The 23,278-nt window shown below is 50.6% G+C and overlaps 1 long non-coding RNA gene across 1 annotated transcript; it reads right to left on the reverse strand.

Moving 5' to 3' along the window:
• Window positions 1-205: 205 nt before the first annotated feature.
• LOC138773035 (uncharacterized) lies at window positions 206-23,211 on the reverse strand. Its single transcript, XR_011359872.1, has 3 exons — window positions 23,131-23,211; window positions 22,297-22,402; window positions 206-453 (listed from the first exon to the last, which is right to left on the reverse strand). It is a non-coding gene; the product is annotated as an uncharacterized lncRNA (long non-coding RNA).
• Between the last annotated feature and the right edge of the window lie 67 nt (window positions 23,212-23,278).

A 23,278-nucleotide genomic window follows, 5' to 3' on the forward strand; every position in this document is an offset into this window, starting at 1 on the left:
GTGTGTGGGGTCTGTGTACCCAGCGCCCGTGAAATGGCTAGAAAGATTAACCCCTTAAGCAATAAGTCGGCTGAGCACTGTATATTCTATTGACACTAGAAGCTGCCGATAGCACAGACTATCCTGGAGGCTCACCCATAGTGCCCGCTGGGCCCAGTGTGGAGGTAGTTAAAATATTCAATTACTTTATTGATATGAAGAGCCGATCCTGCGTCCGTCTCTTCCGTTCCTGGAGCGTAGATTACGGTAAGCGGCTTACTGATAATATAACCTCTGCAAATTTACATTCCTCTTGGCGGTCCCATTTCTGGATCGTTTCCCTTGAAGCGGGGGTAATTCTGCGGCAAGCGGCTGTTTATAATTTTCTTAATATTTTAAGTAAAGTTTCTCCAAACCGGAAATAAAGGTAAATGGGATGTCTGGCTCTAGTGCTCCGAACGTATAATATGGTATCTGTAGGGGAGGCACAGATGATATTTCATTTATTAAGTCTTAGTCTCTATTAGGGTACAGCTATCAGTGACAGCAGCTTACCCTCATTACCTATTAGGGTACAGCTATCAGTGACAGCAGCTTACCCTCATTACCTATTAGGGTACAGCTATCAGTGACAGCAGCTTACCTACATTACCTATTAGGGTACAGCTATCAGTGACAGCAGTTACCCACATTACCTATTAGGGTACAGCTATCAGTGACAGCAGCTACCCACATTACCTATTAGGGTACAGCTATCAGTGACAGCAGCTTACCCTCATTACCTATTAGGGTACAGCTATCAGTGACAGCAGCTTACCCTCATTACCTATTAGGGTACAGCTATCAGTCACAGCAGCTTACCCTCATTACCTATTAGGGTACAGCTATCAGTCACAGCAGCTTACCCTCATTACCTATTAGGGTACAGCTATCAGTGACAGCAGCTTACCCTCATTACCTATTAGGGTACAGCTATCAGTGACAGCAGCTTACCTACATTACCTATTAGGGTACAGCTATCAGTGACAGCAGCTTACCTACATTACCTATTAGGGTACAGCTATCAGTGACAGCAGCTTACCCTCATTACCTATTAGGGCACAGCTATCAGTGACAGCAGCTTACCCTCATTACCTATTAGGGTACAGCTATCAGTGACAGCAGCTTACCCTCATTACCTATTAGGGTACAGCTATCAGTCACAGCAGCTTACCCTCATTACCTATTAGGGTACAGCTATCAGTCACAGCAGCTTACCCTCATTACCTATTAGGGTACAGCTATCAGTGACAGCAGCTTACCCTCATTACCTATTAGGGTACAGCTATCAGTGACAGCAGCTTACCTACATTACCTATTAGGGTACAGCTATCAGTGACAGCAGCTTACCTACATTACCTATTAGGGTACAGCTATCAGTGACAGCAGCTTACCCTCATTACCTATTAGGGCACAGCTATCAGTGACAGCAGCTTACCTACATTACCTATTAGGGTACAGCTATCAGTGACAGCAGCTTACCCTCATTACCTATTAGGGTACAGCTATCAGTGACAGCAGCTTACCTACATTACCTATTAGGGTACAGCTATCAGTGACAGTAGCTTACCTACATTACCTATTAGGGTACAGCTATCAGTGACAGCAGCTTACCCTCATTACCTATTAGGGTACAGCTATCAGTGACAGTACCCACATTACCTATTAGGGTACAGCTATCAGTGACAGCAGCTTACCCTCATTACCTATTAGGGTACAGCTATCAGTGACAGCAGCTTACCTACATTACCTATTAGGGTACAGCTATCAGTGACAGCAGCTTACCCACATTACCTATTAGGGTACAGCTATCAGTGACAGTACCCACATTACCTATTAGGGTACAGCTATCAGTGACAGCAGCTTACCCACATTACCTATTAGGGTACAGCTATCAGTGACAGCAGTTACCTACATTACCTATTAGGGTACAGCTATCAGTGACAGTGGCTTACCCACATTACCTATTAGGGTACAGCTATCAGTGACAGTACCCACATTACCTATTAGGGTACAGCTATCAGTGACAGTACCCACATTACCTATTAGGGTACAGCTATCAGTGACAGTACCCACATTACCTATTAGGGTACAGCTATCAGTGACAGCAGTTACCTACATTACCTATTAGGGTACAGCTATCAGTGACAACAGGATGTTCCTTTATTCTGCAGCTCTGTCTCTTCGGATCGGCTGCTCTGCACTTCACAAGCCCACCAGTTGATTTGAAAACATTTTTTGTGTGGAGTGCCCCTTTAACATGAGCTTCCTGCAACCCTAGATCATTATTAGAGGGCTGCGAGATACCTAAATCTCTATAATCTTGTTGGCCTGTCACCTCCTCCTCCCGCCATATAGGAGAGATAACTCCAGAAATGAGTCGCGTTTTGCATTTTAACAACGGACTGGATAACAATGAAGTCTAATTGTAAAATATTCCTTCTGGGGGTAATGAAATAGAATTACTTATTGATGAGGCCAGGCAGGGGAAATCAAGTAGTGTATCCAAGATGAGATTAACATTCCGCATTTCTCCATAATTAAAGATGAATCTGCGCACACATTCATTAAAAGCATGGGAAAATTTGCAAGAGATTTAAAGAGTTTTTTTCCGGGACGTTAATATTCATGGCGTATCTGTAGCATAGACCATCAATACAGACTGGTGGGATTCTGACACCCGGCAGATTGAAGGAGCCAGGAGTTCAAGCTCTGCGGCCTCTTCATTGCTTAGCAGGCACTGGGCTGTAGATTTGGCAGTGGCTCTATCTGATATTGCAGCTTATTCTGTTCAAGTGAATGGGACAAGCTCCAATAACAGGTGCAGCTGCTTCCACATTGACAGAGCTGTGACCGGAAAGCACAGGAGGCTGCAGTTCTAATGCAATAATTCATCAATATTTAGTCCCAGAAAAACTGTGCTTAAGGTGAGGGAAAATATAAAGAACCCTGTACTCACCTGCCCCTGATCACCGGCCAGTCTCTGATGTCAGCACCTGTACTCACCTGCCCCTGATCACCAGCCAGTCTCTGATGTCAGCACCTGTACTCACCTGCCCCTGATCACTGTCCAGTCTCTGATGTCAGCACCTGTACTCACCTGCCCCTGATCACCAGCCAGACTCTGTCAGCACCTGTACTCACCTGCCAGTCTCTGATGTCAGCACCTGTACTCACCTGCCCCTGATCACCGGCCAGTCTCTGATGTCAGCACCTGTACTCACCTGCCCCTGATCACCAGCCAGTCTCTGATGTCAGCACCTGTACTCACCTGCCCCTGATCACCAGCCAGACTCTGTCAGCACCTGTACTCACCTGCCAGTCTCTGATGTCAGCACCTGTACTCACCTGCCCCTGATCACCGGCCAGTCTCTGATGTCAGCACCTGTACTCACCTGCCCCTGATCACCAGCCAGTCTCTGATGTCAGCACCTGTACTCACCTGCCCCTGATCACCAGCCAGTCTCTGATGTCAGCACCTGTACTCACCTGCCCCTGATCACTGTCCAGTCTCTGATGTCAGCACCTGTACTCACCTGCCCCTGATCACCAGCCAGACTCTGATGTCAGCACCTGTACTCACCTGCCAGTCTCTGATGTCAGCACCTGTACTCACCTGCCCCTGATCACCGGCTAGTCTCTGATGTCAGCACCTGTGCTCACCTGCCCCTGATCACCGGCTAGTCTCTGATGTCAGCACCTGTACTCACCTGCCCCTGATCACCGGCCAGTCTCTGATGTCAGCACCTGTACTCACCTGCCCCTGATCACCGGCCAGTCTCTGATGTCAGCACCTGTACTCACCTGCCCCTGATCACCGGCCAGTCTCTGATGTCAGCACCTGTACTCACCTGCCCCTGATCACCAGCCAGTCTCTGATGTCAGCACCTGTACTCACCTGCCCCTGATCACTGTCCAGTCTCTGATGTCAGCACCTGTACTCACCTGCCCCTGATCACCAGCCAGACTCTGATGTCAGCACCTGTACTCACCTGCCAGTCTCTGATGTCAGCACCTGTACTCACCTGCCCCTGATCACCGGCCAGTCTCTGATGTCAGCACCTGTACTCACCTGCCCCTGATCACCGGCCAGTCTCTGATGTCAGCACCTGTACTCACCTGCCTCTGATCACCGGCCAGTCTCTGATGTCAGCACCTGTACTCACCTGCCCCTGATCACCGGCCAGTCTCTGATGTCAGCACCTGTACTCACCTGCCCCTGATCACCGGCCAGTCTCTGATGTCAGCACCTGTACTCACCTGCCCCTGATCACCGGCCAGTCTCTGATGTCAGCACCTGTACTCACCTGCCCCTGATCCAATGGCCAGTCTCTGATGTCAGCACCTGTACTCACCTGCCCCTGATCACCAGCCAGTCTCTGATGTCAGCACCTGTACTCACCTGCCCCTGATCACCGGCCAGTCTCTGATGTCAGCACCTGTACTCACCTGCCCCTGATCACCAGCCAGTCTCTGATGTCAGCACCTGTACTCACCTGCCCCTGATCACCAGCCAGACTCTGTCAGCACCTGTACTCACCTGCCAGTCTCTGATGTCAGCTCCTGTACTCACCTGCCCCTGATCCAATGGCCAGTCTCTGATATCAGCACCTGTACTCACCTGCCCCTGATCACCGGCCAGTCTCTGATGTCAGCACCTGTACTCACCTGCCTCTGATCACCGGCCAGTCTCTGATGTCAGCACCTGTACTCACCTGCCCCTGATCCAATGGCCAATCTCTGACGTCAGCACCTGTACTCACCTGCCCCTGATCACCGGCCAGTCTCTGATATCAGCACCTGTACTCACCTGCCCCTGATCCAATGGCCAGTCTCTGATGTCAGCACCTGTACTCACCTGCCCCTGATCCACCGGCCAGTCTCTGATGTCAGCACCTGTACTCACCTGCCCCTGATCCAATGGCCAGTCTCTGATGTCAGCACCTGTACTCACCTGCCCCTGATCACCGGCCAGTCTCTGATGTCAGCACCTGTACTCACCTGCCCCTGATCACCGGCCAGTCTCTGATGTCAGCACCTGTACTCACCTGCCCCTGATCACCGGCCAGTCTCTGATGTCAGCACCTGTACTCACCTGCCCCTGATCACCGGCCAGTCTCTGATGTCAGCACCTGTACTCACCTGCCCCTGATCACCAGCCAGTCTCTGATGTCAGCACCTGTACTCACCTGCCCCTGATCACTGTCCAGTCTCTGATGTCAGCACCTGTACTCACCTGCCCCTGATCACCAGCCAGACTCTGATGTCAGCACCTGTGCTCACCTGCCAGTCTCTGATGTCAGCACCTGTACTCACCTGCCCCTGATCACCGGCCAGTCTCTGATGTCAGCACCTGTACTCACCTGCCCCTGATCACCGGCCAGTCTCTGATGTCAGCACCTGTACTCACCTGCCCCTGATCACCGGCCAGTCTCTGATGTCAGCACCTGTACTCACCTGCCCCTGATCCAATGGCCAGTCTCTGATGTCAGCACCTGTACTCACCTGCCCCTTATCCAATGGCCAGTCTCTGATGTCAGCACCTGTACTCACCTGCCCCTGATCACCAGCCAGTCTCTGATGTCAGCACCTGTACTCACCTGCCTCTGATCACCAGCCAGTCTCTGATGTCAGCACCTGTACTCACCTGCCCCTGATCACCGGCCAGTCTCTGATGTCAGCACCTGTACTCACCTGCCCCTGATCACCGGCCAGTCTCTGATGTCCGCACCTGTACTCACCTGCCTCTGATCACCGGCCAGTCTCTGATGTCAGCACCTGTACTCACCTGCCCCTGATCACCGGCCAGTCTCTGATGTCAGCACCTGTACTCACCTGCCCCTGATCACCGGCCAGTCTCTGATGTCAGCACCTGTACTCACCTGCCCCTGATCCAATGGCCAGTCTCTGATGTCAGCACCTGTACTCACCTGCCCGTCTCTGATTTCAGCACCTGTACTCACCTGCCCCTGATCACCAGCCAGTCTCTGATGTCAGCACCTGTACTCACCTGCCCCTGATCACCGGCCAGTCTCTGATGTCAGCACCTGTACTCACCTGCCCCTGATCACCGGCCAGTCTCTGATGTCAGCACCTGTACTCACCTGCCCCTGATCACCGGCCAGTCTCTGATGTCAGCACCTGTACTCACCTGCCTCTGATCACCGGCCAGTCTCTGATGTCAGCACCTGTACTCACCTGCCCCTGATCACCGGCCAGTCTCTGATGTCAGCACCTGTACTCACCTGCCCCTGATCACCGGCCAGTCTCTGATGTCAGCACCTGTACTCACCTGCCCCTGATCCAATGGCCAGTCTCTGATGTCAGCACCTGTACTCACCTGCCCGTCTCTGATTTCAGCACCTGTACTCACCTGCCCCTGATCACCAGCCAGTCTCTGATGTCAGCTCCTGTACTCACCTGCCCCTGATCCAATGGCCAGTCTCTGATATCAGCACCTGTACTCACCTGCCCCTGATCACCGGCCAGTCTCTGATGTCAGCACCTGTACTCACCTGCCCCTGATCCAATGGCCAGTCTCTGATGTCAGCACCTGTACTCACCTGCCCGTCTCTGATTTCAGCACCTGTACTCACCTGCCCCTGATCACCAGCCAGTCTCTGATGTCAGCACCTGTACTCACCTGCCCCTGATCACCGGCCAGTCTCTGATGTCAGCACCTGTACTCACCTGCCCCTGATCACCAGCCAGTCTCTGATGTCAGCTCCTGTACTCACCTGCCCCTGATCCAATGGCCAGTCTCTGATGTCAGCTCCTGTACTCACCTGCCCCTGATCCAATGGCCAGGCTCTGATGTCAGCTCCTGTACTCACCTGCCCCTGATCCAATGGCCAGGCTCTGATATCAGCACCTGTACTCACCTGCCCCTGATCACCGGCCAGTCTCTGATGTCAGCACCTGTACTCACCTGCCTCTGATCACCGGCCAGTCTCTGATGTCAGCACCTGTACTCACCTGCCCCTGATCCAATGGCCAGTCTCTGATGTCAGCACCTGTACTCACCTGCCCTTGATCCACCGGCCAGTCTCTGATGTCAGCACCTGTACTCACCTGCCCCTGATCCAATGGCCAGTCTCTGATGTCAGCACCTGTACTCACCTGCCCCTGATCCACCGGCCAGTCTCTGATGTCAGCACCTGTACTCACCTGCCCCTGATCCACCGGCCAGTCTCTAATGTCAGCACCTGTACTCACCTGCCCCTGATCACCGGCCAGTCTCTGATGTCAGCACCTGTACTCACCTGCCCCTGATCCAATGGCCAGTCTCTGATATCAGCACCTGTACTCACCTGCCCCTGATCACCGGCCAGTCTCTGATGTCAGCTCCTGTACTCACCTCCCCCTGATCCACCGGCCAGTCTCTAATGTCAGCACCTGTACTCACCTGCCCCTGATCCACCGGCCAGTCTCTGATGTCAGCACCTCTACTCTCCTGCCCCTGCTTTTGCTTTAAAGTGTCACTGATCTTGACTCTTTTACATCAGTCGGGCCCTGTGTAACCTATGGAGAGGGGAGGGGGAGGAGGAAGATAAGTCGCCAGCAGAGAGCAAAGGATTACACAGCGGTGTGAAAACCAGAATTCAGAGGTCAGAGAGGTCAGTGGTGACATAAGAGGAGAGAGCCCGGTGATGTAGCTGTAAATTAACTCTTTGTTGTCCTGTTTTGGTACCTCATCTCTCCCCTCTCCATAAGAGAACCATGTAGACAGGAGGGAGAGCTTCAAACTGCTTTTTCATGTTAAAAATTCATTTTTTTGGCTAATAAACCTAATTACAACCCGTACTATTGATTTCTGAAAAAAATTAAGGATACAGCACAGGAATGGACCGCCCAGATGGCACTTATAAACATTCCCTTGAAGCTATGTGAATCCCCTTCTATGTGTCACATTGGGGCACTCAGAGGAATAGTGAGAGGTCCACTGCCAAAGTTCGGTGCAGCTACAAAAAGCATCTAAAAAATCATGTATGTACAGTATGTATGTATGTATGTATGTATGTTCGTACAGTGTATGTATGTATGTATATATGTATGTTCGTACAGTGTATGTATGTATGTATGGTGTGTATGTATGTAAGTATGTATATATGTGTATGTATGTATATATGTGTATGTATGTATGGTGTGTATGTATGTATGTATGAATATATGTATGTATGGTGTTGTATGTATGTAGGGTGTATATGTATGTATGTATATGTGTGTATGGTGTTGTATGTATGTATGTAGGGTGTATATGTATGTATGTATGTATATATGTATGTACAGTATGTATGTATGAATATATGTATGTATGGTGTTGTATGTATGTAGGGTGTATATGTATGTATGTACAGTATGTATGTATGTATGTATGTATATATGTATGTATGCACAGTATGTATGTATGTAGGTATGAATATATGTATGTATGGTGTTGTATGTAGGTATGTATATACAGTATGTATGTATGAACAGTATGTATGTATATATGTATGTATGTAAGTGTGTTTGTATGTATTGTATATATGTATGTATGTATGTAATGTACGTTATGTATGTATATATGTATGTATTGTATATATGTATGTATGTACATTATGTATTTATGTATGTATTGTATGAACGTATGTAAGGTATGTATGTATACATATATGTATGTACGCTATGTGTTTATGTATGTATGTTATGTATGTATGTATAGTATGTACACTATGTATGTATTGTATATATGTATTTATGTATGTATGTATATATGTATGTACGGTATCTATGTATGTATGTAATGTACGGTATGTATGTATATATGTGTATGTATGTGTATGTATGTATGGTATGTACACTATGTATGTATTGTATATATGTATGTATGTATGTATGTACAGTATGTATTTATGTATGTATGGTATGAATGTATGTAAGGTATGTATGTATATATATTTACAGTATATGTGTATGTATGTACACTATGTGTTTATGTATGTACGGTATGTATGTACGGTATGTATGTATATATGTGTATGTATGTACGCTATGTATTTATGTATGTACGGTATCTATGTATGTATGTATGTATGTACAGTATGTATGTATATATGTATGTATGTACGCTATGTATTTATGTATGTATGGTATGTATGTATGTACAGTATGTATGTATGTATGTATGCTATGTATTTATGTATGTACGGTATGTATGTATGTATGCATGTATGTACAGTATGTATGTACGGTATGTATGTATGTACGCTATGTATTTATGTATGTATGGTATGTATGTATGTACAGTATGTATGTATGCTATGTATTTATGTATGTACGGTAGGTATGTATGTATGTACAGTATGTATGTATATATGTATGTATGTACGCTATGTATTTATGTATGTACGATATGTATGTATGTACGGTATGTATGTATATATGTGTATGTATGCTATGTATTTATGTATGTACGATATGTATGTATGTATGTACAGTATGTTCACCCCACCGATTTGCTGCTGGAGAAATGATCAGGAGAGTTTTCTTCCCCGCTTGGTTCTTGGATTCCTCCTTCTCTCTCTGCCCATTAGCGGCCTTTAACATTAGCAAAGGGCAGGCACCATTTTTAGACTTATTGACTCTCCGGCTAATGGGATTTGTTTGTTCCTGATTTAATCATTTTTCCTTGAAGCTGATGGTCCATGGGAATATCCTGAATGAAAGCTTAGTGAAAAAGAGGATGGACGCGCAAACCCGCAGATAAAAAGACACGAATGGGTGACATAGGGGAAGAAGTATCGTATATAAACACTGAGACCTTCTCACAATGACAAGAATGACATCCGAGGCAAAGAAACATGGTGGGGCCCCGTCACAGCGCCTGATTACTGGGGCCACACGGATGGATTCTCCAGGACATCACTGAGGCCACATGGATGGATTCTCCAGGACATCACTGAGGCCACATGGATGGATTCTCCAGGACATCACTGAGGCCACATGGATGGATTCTCCAGGACATCACTGAGGCCACATGGATGGATACCCCAGGACATCACTGAGGCCACATGGATGGATTCCCCAGGATGTCACTGAGGCCATATGGATGGATTCTCCAGGACATCACTGAGGCCATATAGATGGATTCTCCAGGACATCACTGAGGCCACATGGATGGATTCTCCAGGACATCACTGAGGCCACACAGATGGATTCTCCAGGACATCACTGAGGCCACACGGATGGATTCTCCAGGATTTCACTGAGGTCACACGGATGGATACCCCAGGATGTCACTGAGGCCATATGGATGGATTCTCCAGGACATCACTGAGGTCACACGGATGGATTCTCCAGGATGTCACTGAGGCCACATGGATGGATTCCCCAGGACATCACTGAGGCCACATGGATGGATTCTCCAGGACATCACTGAGGCCACATGGATGGATTCTCCAGGACATCACTGAGGCCACACGGATGGATTCTCCAGGATTTCACTGAGGTCACACGGATGGATACCCCAGGATGTCACTGAGGCCATATGGATGGATTCTCCAGGACATCACTGAGGTCACACGGATGGATTCTCCAGGATGTCACTGAGGCCACACGGATGGATTCTCCAGGACATCACTGAGGCCACACGGATGGATTCTCCAGGATGTCACTGAGGCCACATGGATGGATTCTCCAGGATGTCACTGAGGCCACACGGATGGATTCTCCAGGACATCACTGAGGCCACACGGATGGATTCTCCAGGATGTCACTGAGGCCACATGGATGGATACCCCAGGATGTCACTGAGGCCATATGGATGGATTCTCCAGGATTTCACTGAGGCCACATGGATGGATTCTCCAGGACATCACTGAGGCCATATGGATGGATACTTCCAGGATGTCACTGAGGCCATATGGATGGATTCTCCAGGATTTCACTGAGGCCATATGGATGGATACTTCCAGGATGTCACTGAGGCCATATGGATGGATTCTCCAGGATGTCACTGAGGCCACACGGATGGATTCTCCAGGATGTCACTGAGGTTACACGGATTCATTCTCTAGGACATCACTGAGGCCATATGGATGGATTCTCTAGGATGTCACTGAAGTTACACGGATGGATTGTCCAGGATGTCACTGAGGCCATATGGATGGATTCCCCAGGATGTCACTGAGGTTACACGGATTCATTCTCTAGGACATCACTGAGGCCATATGGATGGATTCTCTAGGATGTCACTGAAGTTACACGGATGGATTGTCCAGGATGTCACTGAGGCCACACGGATGGATTGTCCAGGATGTCACTGAGGCCACACGGATGGATTGTCCAGGATGTCATTGAGGTCACACGGATGGATTGTCCAGGATGTCATTGAGGTCACACGGATGGATTGTCCAGGATGTCACTGAGGTTACACGGATGGATTGTCCAGGATGTCATTGAGGTCACACGGATGGATTGTCCAGGATGTCACTGAGGTTACACGGATGGATTCTCCAGGATGTCACTGAGGCCACATGGATGGATTCTCCAGGATGTCACTGAGGTCACACGGATGGATTGTCCAGGATGTCACTGAAGTTACACGGATGGATTGTCCAGGATGTCATTGAGGTTACACGGATGGATTGTCCAGGATGTCATTGAGGCCATTAGTGGAGTTGCTGCACTAATCTGACCAGATGTAAAGAAAAAGTAGAGAAGTGAAGTCAGAGAGGATGTCTCCTGTTATTGGATTGAGTTGCAGTTTATCTTGTCGGACGTGACGGCACTTCTCCTTCCTGTGACAATGCCCTGCACACTACCCGCAGGGCACTTTTGTTCTGCCACTTAGTGACTTAGGAGTTTTGCTGGAGCACTATGTGGCACTATGCACAATGGGCGCTGTGTGCTGCTCTTCGCAGAGTACTGTGTAGTACTATGTAAATGAGCGTTCTGCGGTACTCCTACGGGCACTGTCTGGCACTTTCATATAGATGCTATACAGCTTTATTAATTGCACTATAGAAGTGTGACAGTAGGAATTCTGCAGCTTGTAACAACACCACTTACTAATTTGCCCTCACAAAAGCCTCCGCGCGACTCTTTGTTCGACAGTGATTTTCTGTAAAATCCGACTTGTACGCTTTGAATTACTGTCGGCAGGAGAGCTGTGGGGGTCATTCGCCTCAGAGAAGTTTTGGTCAGAGGGAAGGATGTCTGCATCGCTCCTTGGCACCACGGTTGGCGAGTCCTGATTCAGTGGGGTACGGTAAGAGATGATCAGACGGCAATGCTGTGATTTGCTCTGATTATTGACGTTTCCTTTCCTCGTGCTGCGCTATTCTTTCCTGTCGCTGATCATTTTACGTTTTTTTTTTTTTTTACCTTCTATTAATATCTGAACTAAATGCATCAGCTTTGTCCGTCCAATGTAGGAGACTGTTTACATTATTGAGGCCTTAAAGGGGTTTTCCTGGGTAAAATATACTGATGACCTATCCACAGGAGTCACTGACTGGGGGAGTGCTGACACCCAGCACCCATGCTGATCAGCTACTGGGTGCCCACACTACACAGCGAACATGGCTCCATTGACTTGTATAGCTCCAGGAACAGATTACAAGTCATAACCAGAAAACAAAAGTCTCTGCTGATTATCAGAGTGGATGACAGTTTGGCGGCAAGAAGGAAGATGGAAGGTGCTTGATAACAGAGAAGAATGCTTTTTTGTCTGATAAGATATATTACACATTATGTTTCTAATATGGTATTTGCTTGTCTCTTAATCTATACAACATTTGCTAGAACAACAGTGACTATTTAAAGGCCATGGACAACTTTGCAATGATTTTTTTGTTGTTGATTTTTTCCTTGTATATGAAATGAAGAAACCTTCTAAATAGTCTTTAATAAAAATTTCCAACCATTTAGCTGCTGCTGAGAGAATGATAAGATAAATATGTTGGATGGACTTTCTGCTCCTTTAATGTTAAAGGTGGCAGCAGGGAGGAGGAGTGTGTTACATACCAGCTCAAAAAGTTGACAGGTGTGAGGGAGTCCTTGGAGGACAGCTCCCACAAGCTGGAGAAAGAGATAAACGCAGATACAAGGTCGTTTGCAGGAAAAAATCATAAAGTCTGTGTACAAGGATCATATAGGCTGTGTACAAGGATCATATAGCCTGTGTACAAGGATCATATAGGCTGTGTACAAGGATCATATAGCCTGTGTACAAGGATCATATAGCCTGTGTACAAGGATCATATAGCCTGTGTACAAGGATCATATAGCCTGTATACAAGGATCATATAGGCTGTGTACAAGGATCATATAGCCTGTGTACAAGGATCATATAGCCTGTGTACAAGGATCATATAGCCTGTGTACAAGGATCATATAGGCTGTGTACAAGGATCATATAGGCTGTGTACAAGGATCATATAGCCTGTATACAAGGATCATATAGCCTGTGTACAAGGATCATATAGCCTGTGTACAAGGATCATATAGCCTGTGTACAAGGATCATATAGGCTGTGTACAAGGATCATATAGGCTGTGTACAAGGATCATATAGCCTGTGTACAAGGATCATATAGCCTGTGTACAAGGATCATATAGGCTGTGTACAAGGATCATATAGCCTGTGTACAAGGATCATATAGCCTGTATACAAGGATCATATAGCCTGTATACAAGGATCATATAGCCTGTGTACAAGGATCATATAGCCTGTGTACAAGGATCATATAGCCTGTGTACAAGGATCATATAGCCTGTGTACAAGGATCATATAGCCTGTGTACAAGGATCATATAGCCTGTGTACAAGGATCATATAGCCTGTGTACAAGGATCATATAGCCTGTATACAAGGATCATATAGCCTGTGTACAATGATCATATAGCCTGTGTACAAGGATCATATAGGCTGTGTACAAGGATCATATAGGCTGTGTACAAGGATCATATAGGCTGTGTACAAGGATCATATAGGCTGTGTACAAGGATCATATAGCCTGTGTACAAGGATCATATAGCCTGTATACAAGGATCATATAGGCTGTGTACAAGGATCATATAGGCTGTGTACAAGGATCATATAGCCTGTGTACAAGGATCATATAGCCTGTGTACAAGGATCATATAGGCTGTGTACAAGGATCATATAGGCTGTGTACAAGGATCATATAGGCTGTGTACAAGGATCATATAGGCTGTGTAGAAGGATCATATAGCCTGTGTACAAGGATCATATAGCCTGTGTACAAGGATCATATAGCCTGTGTACAAGGATCATATAGGCTGTGTACAAGGATCATATAGCCTGTGTACAAGGATCATAAAGCCTGTATACAAGGATCATATAGCCTGTATACAAGGATCATATAGCCTGTATACAAGGATCATATAGCCTGTATACAAGGATCATATAGCCTGTGTACAATGATCATATAGACTGTGTAGAAAGATCATATAGGCTGTGTAGAAGGATCATATAGCCTGTGTACAAGGATCATATAGGCTGTGTACAAGGATCATATAGGCTGTGTACAAGGATCATATAGGCTGTGTACAAGGATCATATAGGCTGTGTACAAGGATCATATAGCCTGTGTACAAGGATCATATAGGCTGTGTACAAGGATCATATAGGCTGTGTACAAGGATCATATAGCCTGTGTACAAGGATCATATAGGCTATGTACAAGGATCATATAGCCTGTGTACAAGGATCATATAGCCTGTGTACAATGATCATATAGCCTGTGTACAAGTGTAGAGAGGAATAAAGCTCACACAGAAAACTGTAGAGGCAGGTTAGGAAAAAGTGAGCTGAATTTTTCATAAAGACCTATAGAAAAAAGTTTTTGCACTATAATAGATAAAAAGCAAACGTTAAAAAGCCATATTCCATAGGTGTCCACAGCCTGTAAGTGTAAGGTTATGAGATACACGGTATATTTATTCTCACTATCACAAAGCTGAAGCAAGAAATGAAAACTATCTGCAAATTAAATATACTGAATCCTGTCTCCAAGCTCACGGAGAGGTTTATTGTGTTAGATGAAAGATTTGTGCCCGGTGCCGCAGCTAGACGCTCCCTGCTGCCCATTAGATAGAAGCAAACTGCAGCGTGCTAACCCCATTCTCATCCACTTCAAGAGGATTCCGTGCACCAGGTGCCCTCCTGCTCCTCTGCACATCTCCCCTTATTTCAGGGCTCATTTACAGATGGTCGAGAATGAGGTCAGTTATAAAGGGGCAGATAAATCAGTATATAGTGCAATTTATTATGTTTCTAAGTAGCAGCATTTGTTATAATACCCAAGGTCAGATTGTAATGCTTGCTTCCCCTAAAGGGGCACTCCAGAGAAAAACTGGAAATCAGGAACTGTCCAGAGCAGGAGAGGTTTTCTATGGGGATTTGCTGCTGCTCTTGACAGTTCCTGACATGGACAGAGGTGGCAGCAGAGAGCACTGTGTCAGACTGGAGAGAATACACCACTTCCTGCAGGACATACAGCAGCTGATAAGTACTGGAAGGCTGGAGAGAATACACCACTTCCTGCAGGACATGCAGCAGCTGATAAGTACTGGAAAACTAGAGCTTTTTTTAATAGAAGTAATTTATAAATCTGTATAACTTTCTGATTAGAATTTTTCTCTAGGATACCCCTTTAATTTATCTGCTTTATGGACACTCTTCTGATCTTAGCTTAACATACATGGTTCCCATTGACGTGAATAGAATCTGCCTACAAACAGTGATTGGAACAGTGAGGAAATTGTGGGGAGCATCATGGGTGAGGGATGGTTTATTATGGCAGTGGCTCGTTCTTATTTCGTGCAGCACTAACCTGTAGAGTTGGCGTTCTGGGTGCTGCCACTATCTTTCACTGATTGTTGTTTGCAGTAAATGATTTTCGTATAGTTAGCAGTTAAATGTCACCATATAATAAGTCATGGAGTCTCTGGCCGCATGGTGCTGCGACAATATAATACCGTCACCGAGGAGCCGTCCCTCCACACAATGAGAAGCAATTACAGGAGTGCAGAGCAGACAATACAATAGGTAGAACCCATTGTTATAGCTGCAGTAATGTACTCCCCCCGGGGGGCTGCACCCCGACTATGACGCGACCCCGGCTGAAAGAGCACAGCGGGCCGCAGCCACCCATCACACAAACATCTCAGGGTCACAGGGGGTAACTGGATATTATAGGGCCCTATATGACCTACACCTATGGATCCTGGCTTCTGCCCGCTCCCCACTATCCTCCCTACTTTTTCCCCTGCTTTCCTCTTGGCTTCTGCCCATTCCCAGCTATCATCCTGGCTTCTGCCCGTTTCCCGCTATCCTCTTGGCTTCTGCCCGCTCCGCGCTATCCTCTTGGCTCCTGCCCGCTCCCCGCTATCCTACCTACTTCTTTCCACTCCCCGCTATCTTCACTGCTTCTGCCCATTCCTTGCTATCCTCTTGGCTCCTGCCCACTCCCCGCTATCCTCTTGGCTCCTGCCCACTCCCCGCTATCCTCTTGGCTCCTGCCCGCTCCCCGCTATCCTCCCAGCTTCTGCTCACTCTTCGGTATCCTTCTGTCTTCTGCCTGCTTTCCTCCCAACTTTTTCCCACTCCCCAATATCCTCCCGGCTTCTGTCTACTCCCCGGTACCTTCCTCGCTTCTGCCCACTCCCCGCTATCCTCCTGGCTCCTGCCTGCTCCCCGCTATCCTCCTGGCTCCTGCCTGCTCCCCGCTATCCTCCTGGCTTCAGCCCGCTCCCCACTATCCTCCTGGCTTCAGCCCGCTCCCCACTATCCTCCTGGCTTCAGCCCGCTCCCCACTATCCTCCTGGCTTCAGCCCGCTCCCCACTATCCTCCTGGCTTCAGCCCGCTCCCCACTATCCTCCTGGCTTCAGCCCGCTCCCCACTATCCTCCTGGCTTCAGCCCGCTCCCCACTATCCTCCTGGCTCCTGCCCACTCCCCGCTATCCTCCTGGCTTCTGCCGCCTCCCCGCTATCCTCCTGGCTTCTGCCGCCTCCCCGCTATCCTCCTGGTTTCTGTCTGCTCCCTGCTATCCTCCTGGTTTCTGTCTGCTCCCCACTATTCTCCTGGCTGCCTGCTCCCCACTATCCTCCTGGCTCCTGCCTGCTCCCCACTATCCTCCTGGCTCCTGCCTGCTCCCCGCTATCCTCCTGATTTCGGTCTGCTTCCCTGCTATCCTCCTGGATTCTGCCTTCTCCCCACTATCCTCCTGGCTTCTGCCCGCTCCCTGCTATCCTCACTGCTTCTGCCCACTCCCCGCTATCCTCCTTGCTCCTTCCCGCTCCCCGTTATCCTTCTAGCTTCTTCCCGCTCCCCGGTACATTCCTCCTGGCTCCTGCTCGCTCCTAACTTTTCTCCTGGATTCTGCCTGCTCTCCGCTATCCTCCCGGCTTCTTCCCACTTTCCGGTATCCTCCTGGCTTCTGCCCGCTCCCTGCTATCCTCACTGCTTCTGCCCACTCCCCGTTATCCTCCTGGCTCCTGGCCGCTCCCCGATATCCTCCTGGCTCCTGCCCGCTCCCGGCTATCCTCCCAGCTTCTGCCCACTATTTGGTATCCTCCTGCCTTTTGCCCGATATCCTTGCAGCTTCTTCCCACTCCTCGCTATCCTCCTGGCTTCAGCCCGCTCCCCACTATCCTCCTGGCTTCACTCCCCGGTATCTTTGTGGCTCCTGCCCACTCTGCGCTATCCTCCTGGCTCCTGCCCGCTGTGCGCTATCCTCCTGGCTCCTGCCCGCTGTGCGCTATCCTCCTGGCTCCTGCCCGCTGTGCGCTATCCTCCTGGCTCCTGCCCACTGTGCGCTATCCTCCTGGCTCCTGCCCGCTCTGTGCTATCCTCCTGGCTCCTGCCCGCTCCCCACTATCCTCCTGGCTCCTGCCCGCTCTGCGCTATCCTCCTGGTTCTGCCTGCTCCCTGCTATCCTCCTGGCTCCTGCCCGCTCTGCGCTATCCTCCTGGCTCCTGCCCGCTCTGCGCTATCCTTCTAGCTCCTGCCTGCTCCCTGCTATCCTCCTGCCCGCTGTGCGCTATCCTCCTGGCTCCTGCCCGCTCTGCCCTATCCTCCTGGCTCCTGCCTGCTCCCTGCTATCCTCCTGCCCGCTGTGCGCTATCCTCCTGGCTCCTGCCCACTCTGCGCTATCCTCCTGGCTCCTGCCTGCTCTGCGCTATCCTCCTGGCTTCTGCTTGCTCCCTGCTATCCTGCCTGCTCCCTGCTATCCTCCTGACTCCTGCCCGCTCTGCGCTATCCTCCTGGCTCCTACCCGCTCCCGGCTATCCTCCCAAATTCTGCCCACTATTTGGTATCCTCCTGCCTTCTGCCCGATATCCTTGCAGCTTCTTCCCACTCCCCGCTATCCTCCTGGCTTCTGCCCGCTCCCCGGTATCTTTGTGGCTCCTGCCCACTCTGCGCTATCCTCCTGGCTCCTGCCCGCTGTGCGCTATCCTCCTGGCCGCTCCCCACTATCCTCCTGGCTTCTGCCCGCTCCCGGCTATCCTCCCAGCTTCTGTCCACTATTTGGTATCCTCCTGCCCGATATCCTTGCAGCTTCTTCCCACTATCCGCTATCCTCCTGGCTTCTGCCTGCTCCCCACTATCCTCCTGGCTCCTGCCCGCTCTGCGCTATCCTCCTGGCTCCTGCCCGCTCTGCGCTATCCTCCTGGCTTCTGCCTGCTCCCCACTATCCTCCTGGCTCCTGCCCGCTCTGCGCTATCCTCCTGGCTTCTGCCCGCTCCCCACTATCCTCCTGGCTCCTGCCCGCTCTGCGCTATCCTCCTGGCTCCTGCCCGCTCTGCGCTATCCTCCTGGCTTCTGCCTGCTCCCCACTATCCTCCTGGCTTCTGCCCGCTCTGCGCTATCCTCCTGGCTTCTGCCTGCTCCCCACTATCCTCCTGGCTTCTGCCTGCTCCCCACTATCCTCCTGGCTCCTGCCTGCTCCCCACTATCCTCCTGGCTTCTGCCTGCTCCCCACTATCCTCCTGGCTTCTGCCTGCTCCCCACTATCCTCCTGGCTCTTGCCCGCTCTGCGCTATCCTCCTGGCTTCTGCCTGCTCCCTACTATCCTCCTGGCTTCTGCCTGCTCCCCACTATCCTCCTGGCTCCTGCCCGCTCCCCACTATCCTCCTGGCTCCTGCCTGCTCCCCACTATCCTCCTGGCTTCTGCCTGCTCCCCACTATCCTCCTGGCTTCTGCCTGCTCCCCACTATCCTCCTGGCTTCTGCCTGCTCCCTACTATCCTCCTGGCTTCTGCCTGCTCCCCACTATCCTCCTGGCTCCTGCCCGCTCCCCACTATCCTCCTGGCTCCTGCCTGCTCCCCACTATCCTCCTGGCTTCTGCCTGCTCCCCACTATCCTCCTGGCTCCTGCCTGCTCCCTACTATCCTCCTGGCTTCTGCCTGCTCCCCACTATCCTCCTGGCTCCTGCCCGCTCCCCACTATCCTCCTGGCTCCTGCCTGCTCCCCACTATCCTCCTGGCTTCTGCCTGCTCCCCACTATCCTCCTGGCTTCTGCCTGCTCCCCACTATCCTCCTGGCTCCTGCCCGCTCTGCGCTATCCTCCTGGCTTCTGCCTGCTCCCTACTATCCTCCTGGCTTCTGCCCGCTCCCCACTATCCTCCTGGCTCCTGCCCACTCTGTGCTATCCTCCTGGCTTCTGCCTGCTCCCTATTATCCTCCTGGCTTCTGCCCGCTCTGCGCTATCCTCCTGGCTTCTGCCCGCTCCCTACTATCCTCCTGGCTTCTGCCCGCTCTGCGCTATCCTCCTGGCTTCTGCCTGCTCCCCACTATCCTCCTGGCTCCTGCCCGCTCCCCACTATCCTCCTGGCTCCTGCCTGCTCCCCACTATCCTCCTGGCTTCTGCCTGCTCCCCACTATCCTCCTGGCTTCTGCCCACTCTGCGCTATCCTCCTCGCTTCTGCCTGCTCCCTGCTATCCTCCTGGCTCCTGCCTGCTCCCCATTATCCTCCTGCCTGCAGCCGCTGGTGGAGCTTCAGAGGCGGTCTCTGTGGTAACAGGTTGTCGTGTAATACAGCCCTTTAAGCAATGGTGTCAAACTTGCGGTCCTCCCACTGTTGCAATTCCCATCATGACTAGACTGTTTACACTAAGGCTCTGTCTAGGCATGATGGGGCTTGTAGTTCTGTAAAAACTGGAGGCCGCCAGTCTGACACCTTAGAGGGTAACTGCACCCACAAGAAACCCAGATGAATTTAGGATTATTAGAGGGAGTGAGAGCTATTGGTAATGTGGGACACTGGAGAAGGAGACCGAGCGGCGTATGCTTCATACCGCGCAATAGATGAAGTATTAGGAAGCATCGACTGACAGCCCATCTCCTCCAGATCTGATAGAAAGCCTGTCCCCGAGCAGGAAGCCGGCCGCGCTCATTCATATGTATGTGCAGCCTCTCTGGGAAGCTGCTTCTATACATAACATGAAAGGATCTGCTGACTATCCAATATATGTATATAGGGGGCGCTAACCCCTCCCCCAGCGACAGGAGATATCCGAGGAAACCGCCAGTCCTTCATTACTGCAGGACATACAATGTTCTTACGTGTCTAGTGGGGACTTATTTTCTCCAAGTTAATAACTCCGGCACCGAGCAGAGGAGATCCTAGCTGGCATATGGCAACAGCTGTTGTATAAGTATAGGTCTTAAAGGGGAACTCTGGCAAAATTGTCTCCTTTCAAATCAAATGGTATCAGAAAGTTATACAGATTTGTAGTTGTATTAAAAAATTTCCATTATTCCAGTACTTATCATCTGCTGTATGTCCTGCAGGAAGTGGTGTATTGTCTCCAGTCTGACACAGTGCTCTCTGCTGCCACCTCTGTCCATGTCAGGAACTGTCCAGAGCAGCAGCAAATCCCCATAGAAAACCTCTCCTGCTCTGGAAAGTTCCTGACATGGACAGAGGTGGCAGCAGAGAGCACTGTGTCAGACTGGAGAGAATACACCCCTTCCTGCAGGACATACAGCAGATGATACGTACGGGAAGACTGGAGATTTTTTTTTATAGAAGTAAATTACAAATCTTTTCGTGAACATTCCCTTTAAGGCACTATCTGGAGAAGGTCCTAAAGGGGTTAAGGTTACAAACCCACTTGCCAGATCTGCAGCGAGTCTCCTTGCTGCGTTTTTGCAGTGAGACTCGCTGCAGATCCCGGCCCTATACTTTCAATAGCAGAGAAACTCGCAGCAGGGATGTACATGTACATGCGATTTTGTCTGCAGCCCTCCCCATTAACCCCCCGGCCGCCGGACATTATACATTACCGGGTCCCCGTTCCTGCTTGCTTCGGGGCTCCCGGTGTCTTCACGGCCCGCCCGGCCAATCAGTGCGCTGCGGCGGGGCAGCGCACTGATTGGCCAGGCGGAACGTGCCAGGAGCCGCCGAAGCAAGCAGGAGCGGGGACCTGGTAATGTATATCCTGCCCGCCCCCCTGCAGCCCCGCAGCCCCCGGCCGCACGATCGCCCCCTGCAGCCCCGCAGCCCCCGGCCGCACGATCGCCCCCAGCCCCGCAGCCCCCGGCCGCACGATCGCCTGCAGCCCCGCAGCCCCCGGCCGCACGATCGCCCCCTGCAGCCCCGCAGCCCCCGGCCGCACGATCGCCCCCAGCCCCCGGCCGCACGATCGCCTGCAGCCCCCCAGCCCCTGGCCGCACGATCGCCCGCAGCTCCGCAGCCCCCGGCCGCATGATCGCCCGCAGCCCCCAGCCCCGCAGCCCCCGGCTGCACGACCGCCCGCTGGGGGCGATTGTGCGGCCGGGGGCTGCGGGCGATGGTGCGGTCGGGGGCTGCGGGGCTGGGGGCGATCGTGCGGCCGGGGGCGATATACATTACCTGATCCCGGCTCCTGCTTGCTTCAGCGGCTCCCGGCACGTTCCGCCCGGCCAATCAGTGCGCTGCCCCGCCGCAGCGCACTGATTGGCCGGGCGGGCCGTGAAGACACCGGGAGCCCCGAAGCAAGCAGGAACGGGGACCCGGTAATGTATAATGTCCGGCGGCCGGGGGGTTAATGGGGCGGGCTGCAGACAAAATCGCAGCAGGGATGTACATCCCTGCTGCGAGTTTCTCTGCTATTGAAAGTATAGGGCCGGGATCTGCAGCGAGTCTCACTGCAAAAACGCAGCAAGGAGACTCGCTGCAGATCCGGCAAGTGGGTTTGTAACCTAAAGGCGTGTTTTTTTCTGGTTCAGACTCTCTTAGCTGACCACAGGGAAATGATGGGGAATACATATAAAAACTTGCTACCTGCATCTACTCTTCCATGATGAGGCTGCAAGGCGCCCAGCGGCCGTTCTTCTTGCATTATTCCGCACACATCTCTAGGACGGACCATCCTGACTGTAATCAGAACCTACAGGATGAGGTGGCTGGTTAGTACACAGTAACAGCTGAGTGCCCCCATAGGAATGACGATAAGCAGAACTATGAATGCTGCTCTGGATGATAACATGGGCTATAAATCAGGATCAGTGACAGGTGAACATAGGCCATGGCTCCTGTGGAGAGAAGCGGCTCATCTCTGGGGGTCCCGTCCCCCCTGGACATTGGATGGGGACCACGTGCAGCTAGCAGATTAGGGCCTGGAGCACTCGCCCTAAGGTTGTGGTGAGAGAAGCCAATGCTGGGGGGGCAGAGCAATAACCGGGGGGTCTGTCCATCATAGGACGGAACATGGCGCACTCTATAGCTGGTGCAAAACTACAACTCCCAGCATGCCCAGCACTCTGGTAGCTAAAGGGGTTCTCCAGCACTACAAAAACATGGCCGCTTTCTATTAGGCTCCATTTACTTCAATGGAACTGAGTTTCCAACCCTCCCCGACCTGGAGACAAGAGTGGTGCTGTCCCTGGAGGAAGGCCGCCATGTTTTATAGCACTGCCAGTGACCTCTATTGGTTGTGCACTACAGCTTCCAGCATGCCCTGCCATCTCTTGCTGTTTGGAGGAGTGGTCTCACATCCAGCTGCCATAGGCTGCCCGGGCATGCTGGGATTTGTGGTGTTACCACAGCTGAGAGCACTGGCTTAGAGGGGCTGTGTGGCTGCATGTCCGTCACACTCACACCCTATATATACATTACATTGTAGAGATTAAACAGATCCTGCTACAGAAACAATGCACAGTCGGGGAACTACAAGTCTCAGCGCGCTCTAACAGTCACCCAGCCGCAGGTGCTACTGCGCAAGCGCGATCCACTTTGCGTGACGTTCGAGTGACTTTACGGCAGG

The sequence above is a fragment of the Dendropsophus ebraccatus genome, chromosome 14 (assembly GCF_027789765.1).
Source record: "Dendropsophus ebraccatus isolate aDenEbr1 chromosome 14, aDenEbr1.pat, whole genome shotgun sequence".
NCBI classification, from domain to species: domain Eukaryota; kingdom Metazoa; phylum Chordata; class Amphibia; order Anura; family Hylidae; genus Dendropsophus; species Dendropsophus ebraccatus.